Here is a 20,766-nt window from a genome sequence, read left to right as displayed (position 1 = left end):
TCAGGTTCCTCCTCCGGACACTGTGCAACGTGTGTCCGGGAAAAGTGCGACAGTCTCTTAGAAAAACTGGTTTTCCTATAAAACCGGTAGGGGGCGCTTTAGGACGCGCAACTATATACAGGGGAAGTTGGCCGCTCTCAGTCCTCGGCCAGGTAGAGGGAAGGGAATGGCTGCTCACAGTCCTCAGCCTGTAGGTTTAAGGGGTTAACGGGTAAACAGTTCACTGGTCCCAACGGGGACTATTTTAGCAGCAACAGTTTCAGTTTCTTTATACCCCCATTGGGTAACTTATTTACAGCACCTGCTCTGCCGCACTCAACGGCGTCTTCCTCCTGCTCTTTGAACTTCAGACCCGTCCGGGTCCTCTGGCTCCTCCTCCTCGCACCGCAACTCCTCCTCCGTCAGGCGGTGTACGTGGAGGGCGTAAGGTCCTTTGGCACACTTGTGCCGGGTAAAGGTGACCTCATCTCCGATGTAGAGGTCACGACCTCTGTGCCCCTCCGGCAGATGGGACTCCACGTCTCTGCGCGTGACAAAGACGTCGCCGTGGGTGTTGTTGTCTCGAATGAAGCCCCACCCGTGCTGCTGGTTGAACTTTATTACAGTCCCGGTGGTACGGGGACTGTGCGCTGCACGGGGGTCCCTCCTGGTCCGGCTCTTCTGCTCGGCGCTCCTTATTTGGGCCTGTTGTTCCCGGACCCGCCTCTCTCTCCGCTCCCTCGCAAACTCCTCGAGCTGTTGGCGGCAGCACTCCGCCCGCTCTGCTGCAGCGGCCCTAGTTTCCTGAGTGAACCCCATTAGATCTTCTCCGGTGGGGTCCCACTCAAACTGCGCTTCCGCTAGCGGGGGCGAGATCCGTGCCACGGGCTTCGGAGCCGGAATCAGGGGTTCATCCAGGGGTCTTAGTCTCTGCTGCCGTTCCAGCTCATGGTATCCTTCGGGCCAGATGAAGGGCCGCCCGTCCGGCCATGTGAGCTGGCTGAACAAGTCCTCCCCCAGGTGTGGCACCCTTGGTATTGCGGGCGCGGGCGCGGTGGTGGTGGCGCCCGGGTTGCCCAGGCCTTGCGGCCAGGCCTGGGGCACCTGGAAGGTGAAGGGCACCGTTAGGACGGCGGCGCCCTGGGCTACCTGGCCTTGCGGCCAGGCCGGAGGCTCCGCGGAGGTAGGGGGCGCTGTTGGTGATGCGGCGCCCGGGGGTACTAGGCCTTGCGACCAGGCTGGTGGTATTTCCTGCTTTGTCACGCTCCGGGTCGAGGCGCGTGACGTCACAGGGGTCGCTGCGGCGGCTTCCGGTCGGGGCCTAGTCCATAGCGGTGACATGGCGGCTACGGGCACAGCAGGGGGACTTTCGGGCTCTGCGACGGGGAGCTGGGGCAGGTAAGCGGTGTCACGGCTTGGGGTATAGGCGTCCCCTTTACCTGCCTCCATGCGTTCGGCTCCCTCTTCGGCGCCGTCTCCGGCCTTGGGTCCTCCCGCGCCATCCTCAGAGGCGGTCTGCTTCCTCTTCCAGGGTAGCGTGCTCCGTTGACTGGTCTCTGCTTGCTGGGCCATCTCCCGGCTCCACTCCGCCAGTATATCGCGCTGCACCCGGGCCATCCTCCGTGCGAGGCCCTCCAGGGCAGTTTGTGCACACTCCCGGTCTCGGGGGAGCTGCGCTAATATCTCCGCTAGACCTAGCGGGGTTGTAGACTCTAGCAGGCTCCTGACCATCGGGTCGGTGCTGCTCTGCTCTGCTTCCGGCAGGCTCCTGGCCAGCGGGCCGGTGCTGCTCTGCTCTCCTTCCTCGGTCTCTAGCAGACTCCTGGCCAGCGGGCCGGTGCTGTTCTGCTTTCTCTCCATATCCGGGTAAGCTCCTCCGCTACTCCTCGTTAGACTTCTTGCCTCCGGGTGCGCTCGCTCCAGACTCCTCCAAGCGGCACCCATCTTTTCTCTTCTCTTTCGTCTCCTCCCACTTCGAGGGCGGTCCCGGGGCAACTCGGTGACTGTCAGCTCCAGGGGTAGTTCTTTCACGCTGACAGACACCTCCAGCATCACAGTCTCTGTTGGTGGGGGCGGTTTCCACTTTTGGCGCCATTTTCTGTCCCGGCCCACGATGGGAGGTGGCCTCTTGCCCTCCTTTGGCACGCCCATAATGGCGTCCGCTGCTCTTCCAAGGCGGGAAATCTGCGGTTTTGGCGGGAAGCGTCGCCCAGTGGCGGGAAACTCTGCAGATGGCGGGAACAAGTTGGAAATGGCGGACAATCGGCGGGAAACGACTGGTGATGGAGTCCGATGGCGTGGACCCTCCGGAACCGGCTGGAGACTTCTTTCTGAGGTAAACTTGCACTTTTCTTCAGGCACGCAGTACCCGGGTGTTGCGGGCACGTAATCCTGCCGACTACGCCAAAGCTGACGCGCCCCCTGGGACATATTCCTTTTTGAGGGGAATACCCGGTACCGGATCAGATGGGGGGTTGTAGTCTCCGAGCGGCTGTGACCCGGTCCCGTGCCCAGGGCGTCAAGCTCAGTGTGATGTGGCAGTTCTACAGATGTTACTAAAGTTCTTTTGTGTCGACTACGCCACCCGTTGTGATGCGGTCACTGTGGCCGCCGCTGCAGCAGGGTCCGCTGAGGCTGATGGTGGGTGCGCAGCTTGGTGAGATAACCCCCAACGGGAGGGGTATAGCCTCAGAGGGGACAGGCGCAGAGGATGGGGGTTGTGGTGGTGTAGTGCAGACGGCAGTGAAGACAGAGTCGGGTTGTGCAGTTAAGGGTGTTTACTTACTGCAGATGTTGTACCGGTCACTCCAGCTGCTAGTGACCACCCGAGCCGTGCTGCGTCCACCAGGTCCTGGATCCAGCCAACCCCCAAACAAGTCCGGAGCGTGGCCCTGAGCTCTCCCTCTGTCCTTTCTTCAGCCGTCCCCACCAGTGATCCACCTAGGTCCAGCTCCCTCGGGCCTTCTGTTGGGACACCCTTGGCCCTGGGTTCCCTGACCCTTCATGTGGTGTGCCTTCGGGGTGAATGTGGTGGGTGACCGTGACAGACACTGCCCACGGTCTCCGGTCTCTGGCTGGGGATTGTTTTTACCCCCACCAGCTTGGGTTCCGGTACCCTGATGCTGACTCCTCACCCGGTGCTCTGATTTGGGTTCTTGGGTCCCTTCTCTTCTGTGCTCTGGGTCTTTCTCTTTTCTCCTCTCTCACTCTGGGTCTTGGTCTTTCTTCTCTCCTCTGCTCCTGACTTGTTCTCTGCAACTGACTCTCTGCATCTGATCCTCTGCATCTGACCCTGATTCTAGTTGGTGCCCACCTTATATATCCCTCTATGTGTGAGCTCAGGTGACCAGCACCCAATGAGCTCCTAACTTTACCCAGGCTGCTCCCCCTATCTGCCCCTACACTACATGGGATGTACCACCCCCCTCCCACTCCAGCCAGGAACAGACTCGGTCGTACCTGCACATTTCTAAGTGGGAGTACCGTCGGCCTGTTCCTCGGAAATGGGATGTATGTAGTGCATGCAGCCTACTGAGCTCAGTTCCACTCTCCATCCTTACCCGGGAGTGGAATATCACACCTCTGGGTTGAGGTGCAATACCCCTGTAGCAGCCGAATCCTCAGGGTGCTACAGTTCCCCCTCACTTTGGTTCCCCCCCACTCCAGACAGGGACAGGGACAGCAGAAGAAGTGCATAATGCCCTTCCAGCCAGTCTGGAGTAGTGTAGTGTTGGGTGCAGGTGTTAGGGTCCCGGGCAGCACTCCCTCCTTACCTGAGAGAATGAGATGCCACACCTCTGGGTGAGGTGCAGTACCTCTGTGGCGACTGAACCCTCAGGGGCGCCACACATCCGTCACCGCAGCCGAAGTCGGGGTGATCGCATTAAAGTTACGGTGGCCATCTTACCTCAGGGTAGATAGAGTCATCATCCTGGGGGGGTGTCGCCGCCCCTCCGCAAGTACCATCTCTGTGATTGACATCGATCGCAACAATCACAGCGCCTGACTGCCCTTTGACCTACTTGTGACCGCCCTGCAAGTCCTCATAGTAGCTAAGGATTTGTACAGGGCAGTCACGCTGCTGATCTGTGCTGTGCTGAGCCTTGTGGTGCCACAGAAGCCTATGACACTGTGGCGCCCCTGAGGGTTCGACCGCCACAGGAATGCTGCACTTCTCTAATGGAGTGTGGTGTTCCTCCTCTGAGGTAAGGCCAGTGTGATAGTCGTGACCCAACCTTTGCATCCAACATCACATTTCTCCACCAGAGGGAGCTAGTATGCACTAGGTGCTGCTCCCCTGGTTACAGGGAGACTGGGGAACCAAGAGTTAGGGGAACCAGTTAGTGGGTGAGGGTGGAGGACTTACAAGTTAGCTACACTTTAAATTTCATATTTAATAAAAAGCCATCTTTGGTCTGGGTCTTTGTGCTGTCAAATACTGTGTGTTACTGTGTCTTCCCACCCTGAGCGTGGATCCTGTGTGGACCTGCAGGGGAGGGAGACACAGCCCTCGTACCCTGCCTTGGGACGAGAGGCAGGTTGCAGACGGGGAATGTCTCAACCCGGCCAACAACCAGGACCAAGAAGGCCTGGAGCTTAAGAGTGTGGCTCCACAGCAAATGGATCCCAGGCAGGATGCAGATGGAGCGGTGTACGCCACCTGTCCTCGCCATGCTGATATATTCAGAGGGAGTCCGGCTGCAAGAGGGGTACCGGCCCCCGACACCCGACCTTGCTACTCTATGTCCTGGTCGGGAAAGCCCGGCAGGCCCAGAGGATCCCACTGGGTATCGGACGGAGCGGAGCTGCCACCCGAGCCCTTGTTCTGAGAGGAGCTCAGAGAGAGTCCCGGCCTATTTGCACACACACGGACAGGAAAGGATTCGGTCTGTAGTTCAGGAACACTCTGGTGTAGGGTCCCGACTGAATGCTGGACTTACTCGGAGGTTGTCGGACCCCCGTCCCTGGTGACCGCAGGACTCCGCGGGGAGCAGGGAGTCGCCTTCCTTCTGCCATCTTTAAAGTGAGTAAAGCCTTGGAAGTTCACCCCTATGGCCTCCGGACTGTTTATTCTGCGCTACACCGCACGACGCGGCGCCTGTTCTCCTCTACTACTACCCCCTCCATCCTGTCCCTCTGCCCTGAGGCCCTGCTCTGCCTGTGGGGAGTAGTAATAACTCTGGCCGCTATAACACCAGGCCTCAGCGGACTGCAGCGGCGCTGGTGGCCTTCACCAGGTGCCACAGGTGGCGTAGTCGTAAATCAGCCACTCAACCCGGACAAGCCCACACCATCCTTTTTAATGTGACGGCCCTGAGCACGGATCGGGTCCGGGCCACGGCTGCACCCCATCTCTCCATCACAGGACCCGACTCCGAGTCCCCCATCACCCAGGGTAAAATAAAGGGCTTTTTCGAGTAAGAGGCGTCACTACACCACAATCCCTGCTCCTGTTGCTGCTGCTGCTAAAGAGAGAAGAAAGAAGAGAGAAGACATCAGTAAGAAGATCCCTGCCTGATCTCTCCTCATCCACCCCAACCCCCCTCTCTCCCTACCCTGCTCTCCCCTTACCGCGCTCTCCCCCCACTCTCACCTCCCCTCTTCCCACCCCCACTTTCTGCCACTGAGTGCTGATCAGTACTTGTAGCCTCAAACTCCTGATGAAGCCAGTGATGGTGAAACTAGTTGGGGAGGCAGCTGATCATTTTTATTAACAATGTGTGAGAGTTGGTCCATACTAATTAATGAGGTGTTGGTCCGCAGCCACACCGATTCCTGAGTGCTTTGTGATTCTATAATCAGAGTGAGCCACAAAATAGGGGAAGCCAGTTAGTTCTTCACCAATTGCTTTGAAATTTGGACACAACATTGCATTTCAATACACACATGTTTTTATATACCTACTATGTTTTTATATACCAGCTATTGGACGTAAAAGCAACAGCGAGAGGGGGGTGTTACAATCTCAAACCCAGGCTGATTCTCCTCGGCCCCCAAGCATTCTCCCCCCTCCTTAGTGACATCTCATTCATAAACCCTTCTCCCTCCCCTTCATTCGCCCCAGCCGCTGCCTGTGCTCTGCTCCTTTCGTGTCCCCTGTGGAGATTGGGGGGAAGGGGAATGACGAGACTGTCTGTTCGAGGCCGAAAGACGCTGCTACTCATCACCACCACCGCTAAGAGGCGGCCGCCTCTGCTCTCCAGCACCGCTGCTGCTGCGGCTTCTTCTTCTCCGGCAGGTGAGTCTTATTCCCCACTGCGCAACAACAAGTGGGGGAGGGAGGGAAGGAGAGAGGGAGGCTGCAGGGAGACGCGCAGGCCACGGCCTCCGCTCTGGGCGCTGCGCTGGGCCCGAGCCTCGCAGCAGTGGGCGGATAGCGAGCGACTGCAAATCTCACTGCATCACCGGCAGGAGCGGCGCTGTGATCTGGCCGGTACTGGCCCGGGACATGTCAAGCAGATCACCCCCTACTCTGCCGTCTCCTTCCTTCGTCTCTGCGCCCCCTCCTGTCACATTCCCTCTGTATTAGGGAATTGCATAACTAGCAATCCCTGACATCTGATATAACCGGCTCCATTGTGACACCTTACAGCAAGTACCGACCTCTTTAGTGACCTGTGCAGAGTACAGGCCTGCAGGGGTCACAGGGTGCAGGCTGCCATCATGCCTGCCTGATAGGCACAACTATCATCAGCGCCAGCATTGCCCCATCTGATATCTATATAAATTCCCAATTCGATTAGAGTTTGCAATCACCTTCAACAAAGCTCAGGGCCAATCTTGAGAATTGAAATCTAGACACGGATTGCTTCTCACATGTCGAATTATATGTTGCATGTTCTAGAGTTGGCAAACCAGACAATCTCTATATCTACACAGACAATGGAACAACAAAAAATATTGTATACCCACAAGCATTGTGAAATTAAATATTTTAGAAACGTGTGCTTTTTCTTTACTTTCTTTTCCATTTAACCAGACTGAGCCACAGCAACGCGTGGTACATCTAGTAGATAATAAAGATTACCTTTTTAATAATCACAGAACCTTTAGTTAGGGCTTATTTGCCTTATGGCAATTTGTAAATAAAGAATCAATACTCTACATTGGTTCTTAGGAACAATTTTTGGGGGTCTGCTGATCAGTACTTGATCTCTCGATTTTTTGATTTTTTTTTTTCGTGCGTCCAGCAGTGGCCGAGCGCTGATCAGTCACTAAATCACTGATCAACATCCATGCTCGCTGTTTTCCAGGACTTTTATTTTTTGTCCCTGTACATTCCCCCCCCTTTGCACCACCTCCGTGCGTGCATCCAGCAGCCACCGAGCGTTGACGCAAATCATCGATCAGCACTCGTGCTCGCTGTTTTACACTTTTTATTTTCACAGACTTTTTTTCTTGTACAGGGCGGACACACTGTCCGATCATGCGCCGTGCTGGGCCTTGTGCTACCACAGAAGCCTGTGACACCACAATCGCTGCTCCTGCTGCTACAGAAGACATCTGTAAGTAGATTTTTTTTATCCCTCCTCATCCACTGAGCGCTGACCAGTATTTGATCGGTAGATTTTTGGCAGTTTTTTTTTTCTTGTGTCCAGCAGCGCCAGAGCGCTGATTAGTGACTGCAGATCACTGATCCGCACTCGTGCTCGCTGTGTTATACTTTTTTTTTCTCCCGTCGCTTTGCACCACCTCCGTGCGCACATCCAGAGGCCACTGAGCGTTGATCAGTGATGCAGTTCACTGATCCGCACTCGTGCTCATAGCTTTACACTCCCCCTTCCTTTGCACCACCTCCGTATGCACATCCAGCAGTCGCCGAGCGTTGATAAGTGACCCAGATCACTGATCCGCACTCGTGCTCGCTGTTTTACACTTTTTTTTTTCACTGACTTTTTTTTTGTACAGGGCGGACACACTGTCTGATCATGCGCCGTGCTGGGCCTTGTGCTACCACAGAAGCCTGTGACACCACAATCGCTGCTCCTGCTGCTACAGAAGACATCTGTAAGTAGATTTTTTTATCCCTCCTCATCCACCAAGCGCTGACCAGTACTTAATCGGTCGATTTTTGGCAGGTTTTTTTTTCTTGTGTCCAGTGACTGCAGATCACTGATCCACACTCATGCTCGCTGTTACACTTTTTTTTTCTCCCGTCGCTTTGCACCACCTGCGTGCGCACATCCAGAGGCTACTGAGCGTTGATCAGTGATGCAGTTCACTGATCCACACTCGTGCTCATTGTTTTACACTCCCCCCCTCCTTTGAACCACCTCCATGCTCACATCCAGCAGCTGCCGAGCGTTCATGAGTGACCCAGATCACTGATCTGCACTCGTGCTTGCTGTTTGCACAACCTCCGGTTGTTCCTTTTTTTTTATCTTTTTCTTTCAGAAAAAAAAAAAGTTTACACCAAGCACACTGACACACACACACACAACTGAATAAAGTACTGACACAAACACCACATACATAAAAAACAAAAATGTTGTCTCGTCGCTCGTTCCAAATCTGCTATTCAGTGGAGGAGGCATATGCTTTCCTTGCCTCCGACACAGAGTGGGTGAGAGGATCCCACCTTTCTTTATTTTTCTGACTCCTCTTCTTCCTCAGTTACTGCTGAACCGCCACAAAGATGCCCCAGGACAGATGCTGAACCAGCGCTCCCTATTACTGACCCCGTATGAACCTCGCCCACTGAAAACTATGAGCCATTGATTCCTAATTTTGTAGCGGAATCAGTTATCAAGTTTGACACCACCGGCCTCACAGAAACAGACTTTTCAAAGTCTTTTTCTCTGAGGATTTTGTAAACCTCATGGTGGGCCAAAGTAATTTGAATGTTCAACAATTTTTGGCACAAAACCGCTGTTCATCATTTTCTAACTGGTCTCCTGTAGACACAGTAGAAATGATGAAGTTTTGGGGCCTGGTCCTTCATTTGAAGATACTGAAGAAGCCAGAAGTTCGGCAATATTGGAGTGTTGACGTTTTGTATAACACTCCAGTGTTCCAAATGGTCATGACCCGGACACCTTTTGAGGCCATCCACAAGCTCTTGCATTACAACAATAATGCACGGTGTCCTGCATGAGATGACCCCAACTTTGATCGTCTTACCAAAGTTCAGCCGGTCATCGAGCACTTCAACAACAAGTTTGCTGAAGAGTACGTGCCCCAAAGGGACATCTGCGTGGATGAGTCCCTAATTCATTTTAAGGGAAGGCTTAAATTCCGGCAGTACCTGCCCAGCAAAAGGGCCAGGTACGCAATTACTGTACAAACTGTGTGAGAGTACCTCAGGGTACACTTACAAGTTTAGGGTTTATGAAGGGAAGGACTCCCGGATTGAACCCCTTGAATGCCCCCCTGTCCTGGGAGTGGGAAAATTGTGTGGGATTTGGTGCACCCACTGCTGAATCTCACCTCTATGTGGATAACTTTTATACCAGCCTCCCACTCTTCAAGTCCCTCTCTGCCTGTGGTACTGTCTGCAAAAATCAGAGAGGCCTCCTGAAGATGCTAACTGGGCAGATGCTCAGAAGGGGTGAGAACAGAGCCCAATGTAGCGACCACCTACTGGTGGACAAATACAAGGACAAGAGGGATGTCCTTTTCTTGACCACCATACATGGTGATGGTAGCACCCCCAGCACTGTAAGAGCTACCTCTACACAGGTCGTCAAACCAGACTGTGTACTGCGGTACAACAAGCACATGGGGGGAGTTGATCTCTCTGATCAAGTCCTCCAGCCGTACAGTGTCTTGAGAAAGGCCAAGGTGTGGTACAAGAAGTTGGCCGTGCACATCGTACAGATGGTAATGCACAGGACTTTCCTGCTATCACGATATGCAGGCCAGACTTCTACGTCATACCTTCAGTTCCAGGAGGTAGTGATCAAGGCCCTGATATTTGGCAGTGGTGACGGAGCAGGCCCCAGTACTTCCAGAACCAGGCCAGCATTTCCTGGAGGAGGTCTCTCAAAGAGCAAAAAAAGGTAAGCCACAAAAGAGGTGCCGAGTGTGTTATCGAAGGGGGATACGCAAGGACCCACATATAAATGCGACACCTGCCCCGACAAACCTAGCCTGTGTATGAAAGAATGCTTCAGACTGTACCACACATCCATGGACTACTAAATTCATTTCTGACTTACACAACTGATGCATGACAACCTGACGAATGCTACACAACTAACGTATGACAATACATTATAAAATTCACATATCAGGAATCAGTAGATCAGTTCCAAAAAGGGAGCACTTGTTGGGAATTTCCACTGTTTAGGCACATTAGGGGCTCTGCAAACGCGACATGACGCACACGGACCATTCCATCAAAGTCTGCATTCCAAAAAGTAACTCCTTCCCTTCCGAGCCCTGATGTGCGCCCAAACAGTAGTTTTCTCCCACACATGGGGTATCAGCGTACTCAGGAGAAATTGCACAACAGATTTTGAGGTCCACTTTCTCATGTTACCATTGTGAAATTATTTTTTGGGGGGCTAAAATAACATTTTTGTGGAAAAAATTTGTTTGTTTTTTTGTTTATTTTATTTTCACAAGTCAACGTTATAATTTTCTGTGAAGCACCTCGGGGTTCAAGGTGCTCACCACACATCCAAATAAATTCATTAGGGGTGTAGTTTCCAAAAAGGGGGTACTTATTGGGCATTTCCACTGTTTAGGCACATCAGGGTCTCTGCAAATGCGACATGACGCACACAGACCATTCCATCAAAGTCTGCATTCCAAAACGTAACTTCTTCCCTTCTGAGCCCTGACGTGCGCCCAAACAGTAGTTTTCTCCCACACATGGGGTATCATCATAGTCAGGAGAAATTTCAAAACAACTTTTAGGGTTCAATTTCTCCAGTTACCCTCGTGAAAATAAAAAAATTGCGGCTTTTTGTGGAAAAAAAGTGATTTTTTTTTTCACAGCTCTACGTTATAAACTTTTGCAAAACACTTGATGGTTCAAAGTGATCACCATCACCACACATCTAAATAAGTTCTTTAAGGGGTCTAGTTTCCAAAATGGGGTCACTTGTGGGGAGTTTCCACTGTTTAGGCACAACAGGGGCTCTGCAAACACGACATGGCATCCGCTCTCAATTCCAGCGAGTTTTGTGCTGAAAGCGTCAAACAGTGCTCCTTCCCTTCTGAGCCCTGCCTTGCGCCCAAACAATGGCTTTCCCCTACATATATCAGCGTACTCAGGAGAAATTACACAACAACTTTTGGGGTCCAATTTCTCCAGCTACCTTTGTAAAAATAAAAAAAATGGGGTCTAAAGTAAAATTTTACTGAAAGAAGTTCAATGTTCATTTTTTTCCTTTCACATTCGGTTAATTGCTGTGAAGCACGTGAAGGGTTAATAAACTTCTTGAATGTGGTTTTGAGCACCTTGAGGGGTGCACTTTTTAGAATGGTGTCACTTTTGTGTATTTTATGTCATATAGACCCCTCAAAGCAACTTCAAATGTGATGTGGTCCTCAACAAAAAAAAAATGGTTTTGTAAATTTTGTTGTAAAAATGAGAAATCGCTGGTCAACTTTTAACCCTTATACCTTCCTAACAAAAAAAGATGTTGGTTCCAAAATTGTGCTGATGTAAAGTAGACATGTGGAAAATGTTATTTAATAACTATTTTGTGTGCCATATCTCTGTGATTTAAGGGCATGAAAATTAAAATTTTGAAAATTGCGAAATTTTCTAAATTTTCACCAAATTTCCAATTTTTTCACAAATAAACACAAGTCATATCGAAGAAATGTTACCACTATCAAGAAGTACAAGATGTCATGAAAAACAATCTGAGAATCAGTGGGATCCCTTGAAGCGTTCCAGAGTTATTACCTCAAAGAGTGACAGTGGTCAGAATTGTAAAAATTGGCCCGGTCATTAATGTGCAAACCACCTTCAGGGATAAAGGGGTTAAATAGGGCCGATTGCACCTAAGATCTAAAGCTGCTGAGCCATGACCTCAAACAGCAAAGTGGTGATAAATATGAGATGGAGAAGGGAAGAATATAGGGTCCAGTTGTCTAGCAGGAGCCATTGTCACCGCCCTCGATCGAAGTGTTGGTACCGGATGAGTTGAGAAACATACAGTAGACTTTACTCGGGGGGACCCAATATCGGACCAACTTGGGCTTCTTGCTTTCTGCCCAGATGAGCACTAATCATCATGTGGGAACGGATGGGTCCTACAGATAAATTGTTCTGTCGACTTCATTATTCGGTCATCTCAGGAACAAGAACATCACTCTTAGATCTCAGATACCTAATGAGAACAGGATTTGGAAGAAGTAGAGAACGATCATCCAAAGAGACACAGGACTGGTTAAGAAGGACTAGTTTTTAGATTTACCATGTAAGAGGCTAATGACATATATTTTTGTAAACCTAAAATTTTAGACAACGACTGGACATCACCTTGAAGTATTTTTAGATTCCATGATTGTATTTTAAGCAAAATGTTTTGTAATGGGTCTCTGATAACATAATGCTGGAGATGTTTTGGCACTGTATAAATAAATACGGCGTGCAAGATTTACTAACTCAATTAGGAAGGGTCCCTCTCCTCATAGTGTATATTTACTCTATGTAATGGAGCATAAATAGGCATTAATTCTATAATTATGGTTCATTTTCAGAGCAAAGTGAGCTGAGATTTGTGATTCTTTCAGCTTCACCAACATTAAAATGAGCCCAAAATAATAAATAAGACTCTTGAATAGAGAACGGGAGGCCAAGCTCTGTCCATATAGTGATCAATTTACCACGTAGGCTTTCAACGGACAAAATTGTATCATCGGTAAAAAATGTACCAGAATCATAAAATTTAATGTAAATTTGAAAGATTTAAAAATTTCAGAAATGTTAATATTACAGACCTTATATTAAATGGTTCTTGTACTTTCAGTCAACTTGATCGTATGTAATAGATAATGTGATAAATATATAATTTGCAAATTCCTTTATGTATAAATTGACATATCCCCAAAAAATCACTTTTAAGTGCTGCCGACTGCCTCTTGTCAAGTGTTAAAAATGTCTAGCAACAGAGATGCAGAGACAGATTACTGGAAGTAGGGGCAGGGTATGGTTTCTTTAAAGAAATTGGGCGGGTCTTTGTATCTCTACAGGAAGTGGGGGCGGGTCTTTGTCTCTACAGGAAGTGGGGGCGGGTCTTTGTCTCTACAGGAAGTGGGGGCGGATCTTTGTCTCTACATGAAGTGGGTTCAATCTTTTGTCTCTTTACACGAAATAGGGCGGGTCTTTGACTCTACAGAAAGTGTGGGGATGGTTTTGTCTCTCTACAGGAAGTGTGTGCTGGTCTTTGTCTCTCTAAAGAAAGTGAGACAGGTCTTTGACTGTCTGCTCCTACTTTTCTGTGAAACTTACATGCAGGCATTCCTACTGAGTATATGGTGGGAAATAAGAAAATATGAAGTTCTAGTACCTACAGGGCTGGCAGAAAGCCAATGAAGGGAAATGGCCCGATATTATAACTTGCTATGCATACTTTTTTTATGTGCACACATCTTTTTCTACTCCAAAAACTACCTGAAAAAGTGCGAACTAAACACTTAAAAGAATGAAGATACACATTTCTATGTAAAGACGCCATGCTGTTCATAAGTTTATTATTTTGAGAATTGTTTAAACACTTCAGGATTGTAAAGACACCAATCTTTTTTGCCACCAAGTATTAAGTGTTGTTTGCCAGAGGAATCAAATACTTATTTCTCACTGCAAAATGAAAAAAAATGTATCTAATTTATAAAATTTTCTTGATTTTTTGGGGGATATTCTATCTCTCAATGTTAAAATTAACCTACCTTTAAAATTATAGACTGTTCATGTCTTTGTCAGTGGGCAAACTTACAAAAAGAGCAAGGGATCAAATACTTACCTCAAAAGTTCACATACCCCGGCAGAATTTTTCCGTTCTTGACCTTGTTTCAGAGAATATGAATGATAACAAAAAAACTTTTTCTCTCTCATGGTTATTGGTTGGGTGAAGCCATTTACTGTCAAACTACTGTGTTTTCTCTTTTTAAATCTTAATGACAACCAAAAACATCCAAATGACCCTGATCAAAAGATCACATACCCCAGTTCTTAATACTGTGTATTGCCCCCTCTAACATCAATGACAGCTTGAAGTCTTTTGTGGTAGTTGTGGATGAGGTTCTTTATTTTCTCAGATGGTAAGGCTGTTCATTTTTCTTGGCAAAAAGCCTCCAGTTCCTGTAAATTCCTGGGCTGTCTGGCATGAACTGCGCGCTTGAGATCTCCCAGAGTGGCTCAATGATATTGAGGTCAGGAGACTGAGATGGCCACTCCAGAACCTTCACGTTGTTCTGCTGTAGCCAATCACAGATCAACTTGGACTTGTGTTTTGGATCGTTGTCATGTTGGAACATCCAAGTACGTCCCATGCGCAGCTTCCGGGCTGATGAGTGCAAATTTGCCTTCAGTATTTCCTGATAACATGCTGCATTCATCTTTCCTTCAACTTTTACGAAATTTCCTGTGCCTTTGTAGCTCACACATCCCCAAAAACATCAGCAATCCACCTCCATGCTTTACTGTAGGAATGGTGTTCCTTTCATCACAGGCCTTGTTGACCTCCCTCCAAATGTAATGTTTATGGTTGTGGCCAAAAAGTTCAATTTTGGTCTCATCACTCCAAATTACCTTGTTCCAGAAGTTTTGAGGCTTGTCTCTGTGCTATTTGGCGTATTGTAGGCGAAATACTTTGTGGCATTAGCGCAGTAATGGCTTTCTTCTGGCGACTCGACCATGCAGCCCATTTTTCTTCTAGTGCCTCCTTATTGTGCATCTTGAAACAGCCACACTGCTAATTTTCAGAGAGTCCTGAATTTCAGCTGATGTTATTTGTGAGTTTTTCTTTGCATCCCGAACAATTTTCCTGGCAGTTGTGGCCGAAATCATTGTTGGTCTACTTGACCGTGGTTTGGTTTTTACATAGCCCCTGATTTTCCATTTGTTAATCACAGTTTGAATGCTGCTGACTGGCATTATCAATTTATTGGATATCTTTTGTATCCCTTTCCTGTATTATACAGTTCAACTACCTTTTCCCATAGATCAGTTGACAATTCTTTTGCTTTCCCCATGACTCACAATCCAGAAACGTCAGTGGCTGGATGAAAGATGCAAGAGTCTGTCTGGATCCCAGAAATTCACTCAGCTTTTATGCACACACACTGATTACAAGCAAACAGGTCACAGTTGAGGATGTTACCTTTAGTAGCCATTCAAACCCATTTGTGTCAAATTCTGTGCATGTTATCAGGCCAAAATCACCAGGGTATGTGAACTTTTGATCAGGGTCATTCGGATGTCTTTGGTTGTCATTAAGATTTAAAAAGAGAAAACACAGTAGTTTCACTATAAATGGCTTCACCCAACCAATAACCATGAGTGGAGAAAAAGTGTTTTTGTTATCATTCATATTCTCTGAAACAAGGCCAAGAAAGCAAAAATTCTGCTGGGGTATGTAAACTTTTGAGCACAACTGTATTTCCCCCACTGTACTTTATAATAAAAGTCAATGAGAAGCCTCAAAAGATGCACAGAAGACTCTCTGGCAACATTTTTAGTGTCTTTCCACTGTTTTTGCTCGAAAAATTGTTGGCGATTTCTTCATTGTTGAATAGAATGTTAAAAACAAAATCTGAAAAATGGCAGTAAAATAAAACACTGGGGTTAAAAAAAATAAAGCGCTTCAGAAATGAGCAAAAAAATGCTAAAAAGGATGCTTTAAAAAAAAAGTTGAGTTTCCTGAAATGTCTTTGTGGCGCCCCTGCTGGTTCAGTCGCCACAGAGGTACTGCATCTCACCCAGAGGTGTGGTATCTCACTCTCAGGTAAGGATGGAGTGCTGCCCGGGACCCTAACACCTGCATCCAACATTACACTACTCCAGACCAGCAGGAGGGGCAAGATGCGTCGCTTCCCTGCTGAGCCCTGTCCCTGGCTGGAGTGGGGGGAACCAAAGTAGGGGGAACCATGTAGTGGGTGTGGGTGAAGGAAGTAAATCAGGGGAGCACTTGTTAGGAATAGTATAAAGAGGGAAGCCATCTTGAGAGTTGAGCCCAGTCAGAGGAGGACAGTGAGGGGAGCAGGAGCTCTGTAGGAGCTCTGCTCAGGGGGAGGGCCTAGCCAGAGAGGCCCAAGACTGAAGAGAGAGAGAGAGGAGCAGGAAAAAGGCTCCAGGAATGAAGAAGGGATCCCAGGGGTACGGGCAGTGCTGGAGGCCATCCGTACGCCCAAATCTGCCAGGCGGTGGAGGGATTGAGCCGTAGAGGGGACCTGCCCCTAACTAGTGAGAATTACAAAGTTCAACTAGGAACTGGAGGCTTCTGTACTTTCAGGGTGCAGTTGCCACATTCGCACTCAAGTCGCCAAAAAGGTAACCACATAGGATCCAGGGAACTCCAGGTTGCCAAGAAAGATCCGAGGATACCGGCTTGGGACATTGGCGAGGCGCAGGACAAGAAGGGTGAGGGCCAGCGCAGAAAGACGGCTGAGAAGGTCATATAGAACGGGGTCCTGTCAGGCACTCTTGAAACACCTGGGAGTTAGCTGAACCCCTGCCTGGTGAACACAGCGTGGGAGGTCGTAATCCGGAAAGAGCAACCTGAGGAACTTAACCACTGTGAGTAAACCCTGAAGACTGCACCCCACTGTCTCTGTGAAATTATTGCTGCGCCATCACCCCCTGCACTACACTGCACTACAACTGCTACTGCAACATCCATAACATCTCAGCACAGCGCTGGAGCTAAGCTCTACCTGTGGAGAGCTAAACCAACTCTGCTGCATTAACATCAGCTCCAGAGGACCTGCTCCGCAGAGGCAGCTCTCTTTAGCTGCATACCACAGGTGGCGTCACAAACTGTATATAAGAACTATAAATCCCCTGTAAAATATTCCCCTTTTGATTGACCGCCCTGGGTCACGGACCGGGTCACCGCCACTGTGACATCTCCCCTAGCAATGACCGGCCCGGCACCGAGTACCCCACTGCCCAGGGGGCGCGTCATCTTTCTCTTTAAAAACATGGTGTGTTCGCCCGGCGGAAAAAGATGTCATGCACACATACTCTTACAGAGCATAATCTGTTCCTAAATTAAATAAACTGGTATGAGCACAAAAGCAATGTTATCTTTTTGGGAAAGATAAAGGCAGCAAGACCATGCTTTCTTAAAGGTTTTATGTAGTGGGATGCTAACTAAATAATAAAAACAAGGGTAAAACCCAAGTACACTTATATAAGACTCAGAACTAGAGGTAAGAAGATCTTTTATCAAATTCGCAGAATTTTTCTCCAAAAATTCAATATGCATCAAAAACATTGGAGAGAGATCAAATTAACACTGAGGAGCTGAATACTGCCCTCATTGTTTACAGTGTGTGAAGAATTAAAAAAAATTCTATTATTAAGGTGCTCAGATCAATCAATTCATTGTCACACTGACTATGCAGGTCCAGCACTTCTGTATTCAATCTTTGAAGACGTTTTGGTAGAACACAGAAGATTTGATGATTGAACGGACTTGTTCTTTGGCTCATGCAAATAAGGTACTAATAATTTTTGCTTTGACATATAGAACTTCATTGGGTTTTCATGAACTTGTGAGTTTTTGTTTCTATTGGCTTCATAGTATTCCACAGAAATCAGACTGCAAGAGTGGATACATTATGTGTTCAGCAGAGTGGAACATGTACTAAAATGTTCTGTGTTCTACCAAGTCTTCTAAAGCTACAGACCCCGGAATCGATGACATGCTGTTCTCTTGTCATCTGACCGATGAGACCTGTGATTGGCTGCAGGTGATATCAGAGGAAGATGCAGGCCACCGGAGTAGTCTACAATGGATCCATGGGGAGGTGGCAACATGGGAATGTGCCTGATTTTGTTATTTTTTTAAGCCAAAAATGGCAGCTGCAAAGTTATTTTTAAAGCTGGATAACATCTTTTGATGTTTAATAATGTTTTTATTTTGGAAAAAAATCTGCAATTCCACCATCGTTTTGGGGGATTTCTTAGCTTTTTCGCTGTAACAATCATTTTAACTTTATTGTAAGTTTATTAACAAATGTAGTGAAATCAAATATGTATTTTATATAGTTTTACATATATTTTTATCGTTTATTTATTGTTTTTTTAACTTTAAACCTTTTAATAAAATTGAAATAAACTTTATTCAAATGTATTTTTCTTTTTCATTAACTTTTATTTCACCATTATTATAGTACTATTATTTATTATTATTATTATTATTATTATTATTATTATTCATTTGTATTCACCCTAAATCTTCATTTGACATAATCAGTCATTTTCTCATGACATTTTGCGATGGATTGTATCACTGTGATGTTATACAACTTTTTTTTCTTTAAAAAAAGGCAAAACAGATATGTAAACATGAATGTATAACATCGCTATTCCCCTTTTTTGAATTTTACTTTTGTCCTGTGGGAAAATGCAAGCGGCGTGAGATATTGGAGCAGTTCCAAATAACATTGTGGTGTTTATTGATAAATTCCATCCTTCGCTCTAAGAATCCGTCCACCGACCGTGATCCTTCGTCTCTCATCATTGTTAAAGAGAAGACAGGAAGCTGTTACAGTAAATGGCGAGTTCTTCACTAATTCTCTGTAATGGATACTCTGCTCTGTGGCACGATACATTTATATCTTTTGATGTTAAAGGGGTTTTACTTTTTGGCTTTTGACTATCTTTTGTAGCACACGGAATGTCGTGCACCGAAGAGAAGAGGGCCATTGGTGTGATTCCAAAAATATAATCTCCAGATTACAGGACCAGAGACATTTTTGGACTATGACTATAATTTACTTTTTATTACTTTGCTAGTTGAGACCTTGTTTTTCTGTGGGATGAGTTGAGTTTTGTAAGCATTATTTTAGAGCACATACAGTATAGGTTACCGTTTATTATATATATTTTTTATATGATGAAATGCATAAAAAAGCAATTTTACAACTATAATTTTTGATGTAATTTACAATGTACTGTTGTGTACATATATGGGAATACCAAAAGTGGATAGCTTATTAGGTTGAATTTATTCAATTTAGTGAACAAAAAATTGGCCCCGATTCATCCAAAAAAAAAAACCAAAAACAACAAAGAAGTTTGGAAAGTTTAACAAAATTTGCACAACACCGAGTTTTGCCAAAATTGTATGACTTCTGGGGCTCACACACCACTTTCGGCCAGCCCCACCAAAATGGAAGGATCTGTGTCGGAGACAGGCATGGTTACACCCACTCATCAAATTCATTAACAATTACGTTGCTTCTTAGCTTAGAAATGTTCAAGCTTCTAGCGAGCTTCATGGAAGTGCACGCCAATGAGAATACGTGCCAAATTCATCAAGCCAGTAAGACTGGCGTACTAAACACCAGTCTAAATTAATTAAGCCATTGTTGTACATGTCTGTATTAATTAGGGAAGTGCATGCATATTATAACCCAAATTCATGAAGAGACGCATGCAATTTGATGAATTTGGTGCATTTTCTCTGTGCCGTGGGCGCCTCCATGCACCTGGCCAAAAATATTACTCTGGTCAAGAACTGTAGTAACGTTTCTGGTGTAAGAAAAATTTCCACTATTTATGAATTTGATGGACGGGCATAGCCATACCCAGTCCAGCCCCGGCTGCTCCTTAGCTCTGTCAATTTTTGGTGGAGCTGAACAGAAGTCGCAACATTTCTGCACAACTCAACATTGTGCAAAAAATGCTGCAACGTTTCATCAATCGAGGCCATTGTGTTTTTTGTTGGTCATAACACAGAGGAGTAGCTAAAGTTATAATATTATATATAGTTATAAGACTAGGACAACAAAATGAATCTTTGACCCATTTGCAATGAATACCTCCTTACAGGTCTTCACATGGAGCATGGTCAAAATATGCCACATAATGGAGTCTGGAAGACTTCATGTTGCATAGTTTAATGGGCCAATTAGAAGCTATGGTTATAAAGAGGTTTACAACCAAAAATATTTATTACCTATATACTGGATAGGTGATAAATGTCATATTGTTGGGAGTCGCTCTGATGGAACCCAAAGAAGTGATAAGCGAATGTGCTGAAATGTACATTATTATCTTCTGAGGTCTTTCCAGACCATAATAAAGATGTGTAACAAAAATGTGAAAAAAAACCTCACTCATCCTTCACCACACAGTCACACTCTGGCCCGGTCATCTTCTCTGGTCCAGTCACTGGTGCAGTCTTCACTGGGCTGTCATTAGCGTCTTCTGGAGGAACTGTTGGCATCAACTGCTGTGATTAGCATGCGAATCCATGACGTCACAAGAAGCACTCCCACCGCCATGAATTCTCAGCCTAATCACTGTATGAGACACTGAAAAAGCTAGGAAACAAGAAGTTACTGAAAGTATCCCAGTGATGACCACACGCATGACGTGATCTAAGGGTTTATGCACACAAACTTTTTCGAGAAGGTCAAAAACAACTATTTTTTAGTGGAGTTTTTTCTTTTGTTTCCTGAAGTGGTTTTAAATAGTTTTTCAAGCATTTTTTGCAAGTTTTTTTTTAAGTATTCTTTGCCAGTCTTTTGAATAGTCAGTGCCTAGTTTGGAGTGGATTCCATCAGAAGCTGCTACAAAAGAAGTGACTGCACTTTCTTTTCTCCCAACAGGTTCTTTTTTTGGAAACCTGAAGTGGAAGAAAAACGTTCAAAAGA

Source organism: Phyllobates terribilis, unplaced genomic scaffold, assembly GCF_046119375.1.
Source record: "Phyllobates terribilis strain yellow unplaced genomic scaffold, ASM4611937v1 Scaffold_4__5_contigs__length_816908805, whole genome shotgun sequence".
Taxonomy (NCBI): domain Eukaryota; kingdom Metazoa; phylum Chordata; class Amphibia; order Anura; family Dendrobatidae; genus Phyllobates; species Phyllobates terribilis.
This window is presented reverse-complemented; position numbering follows the sequence as displayed.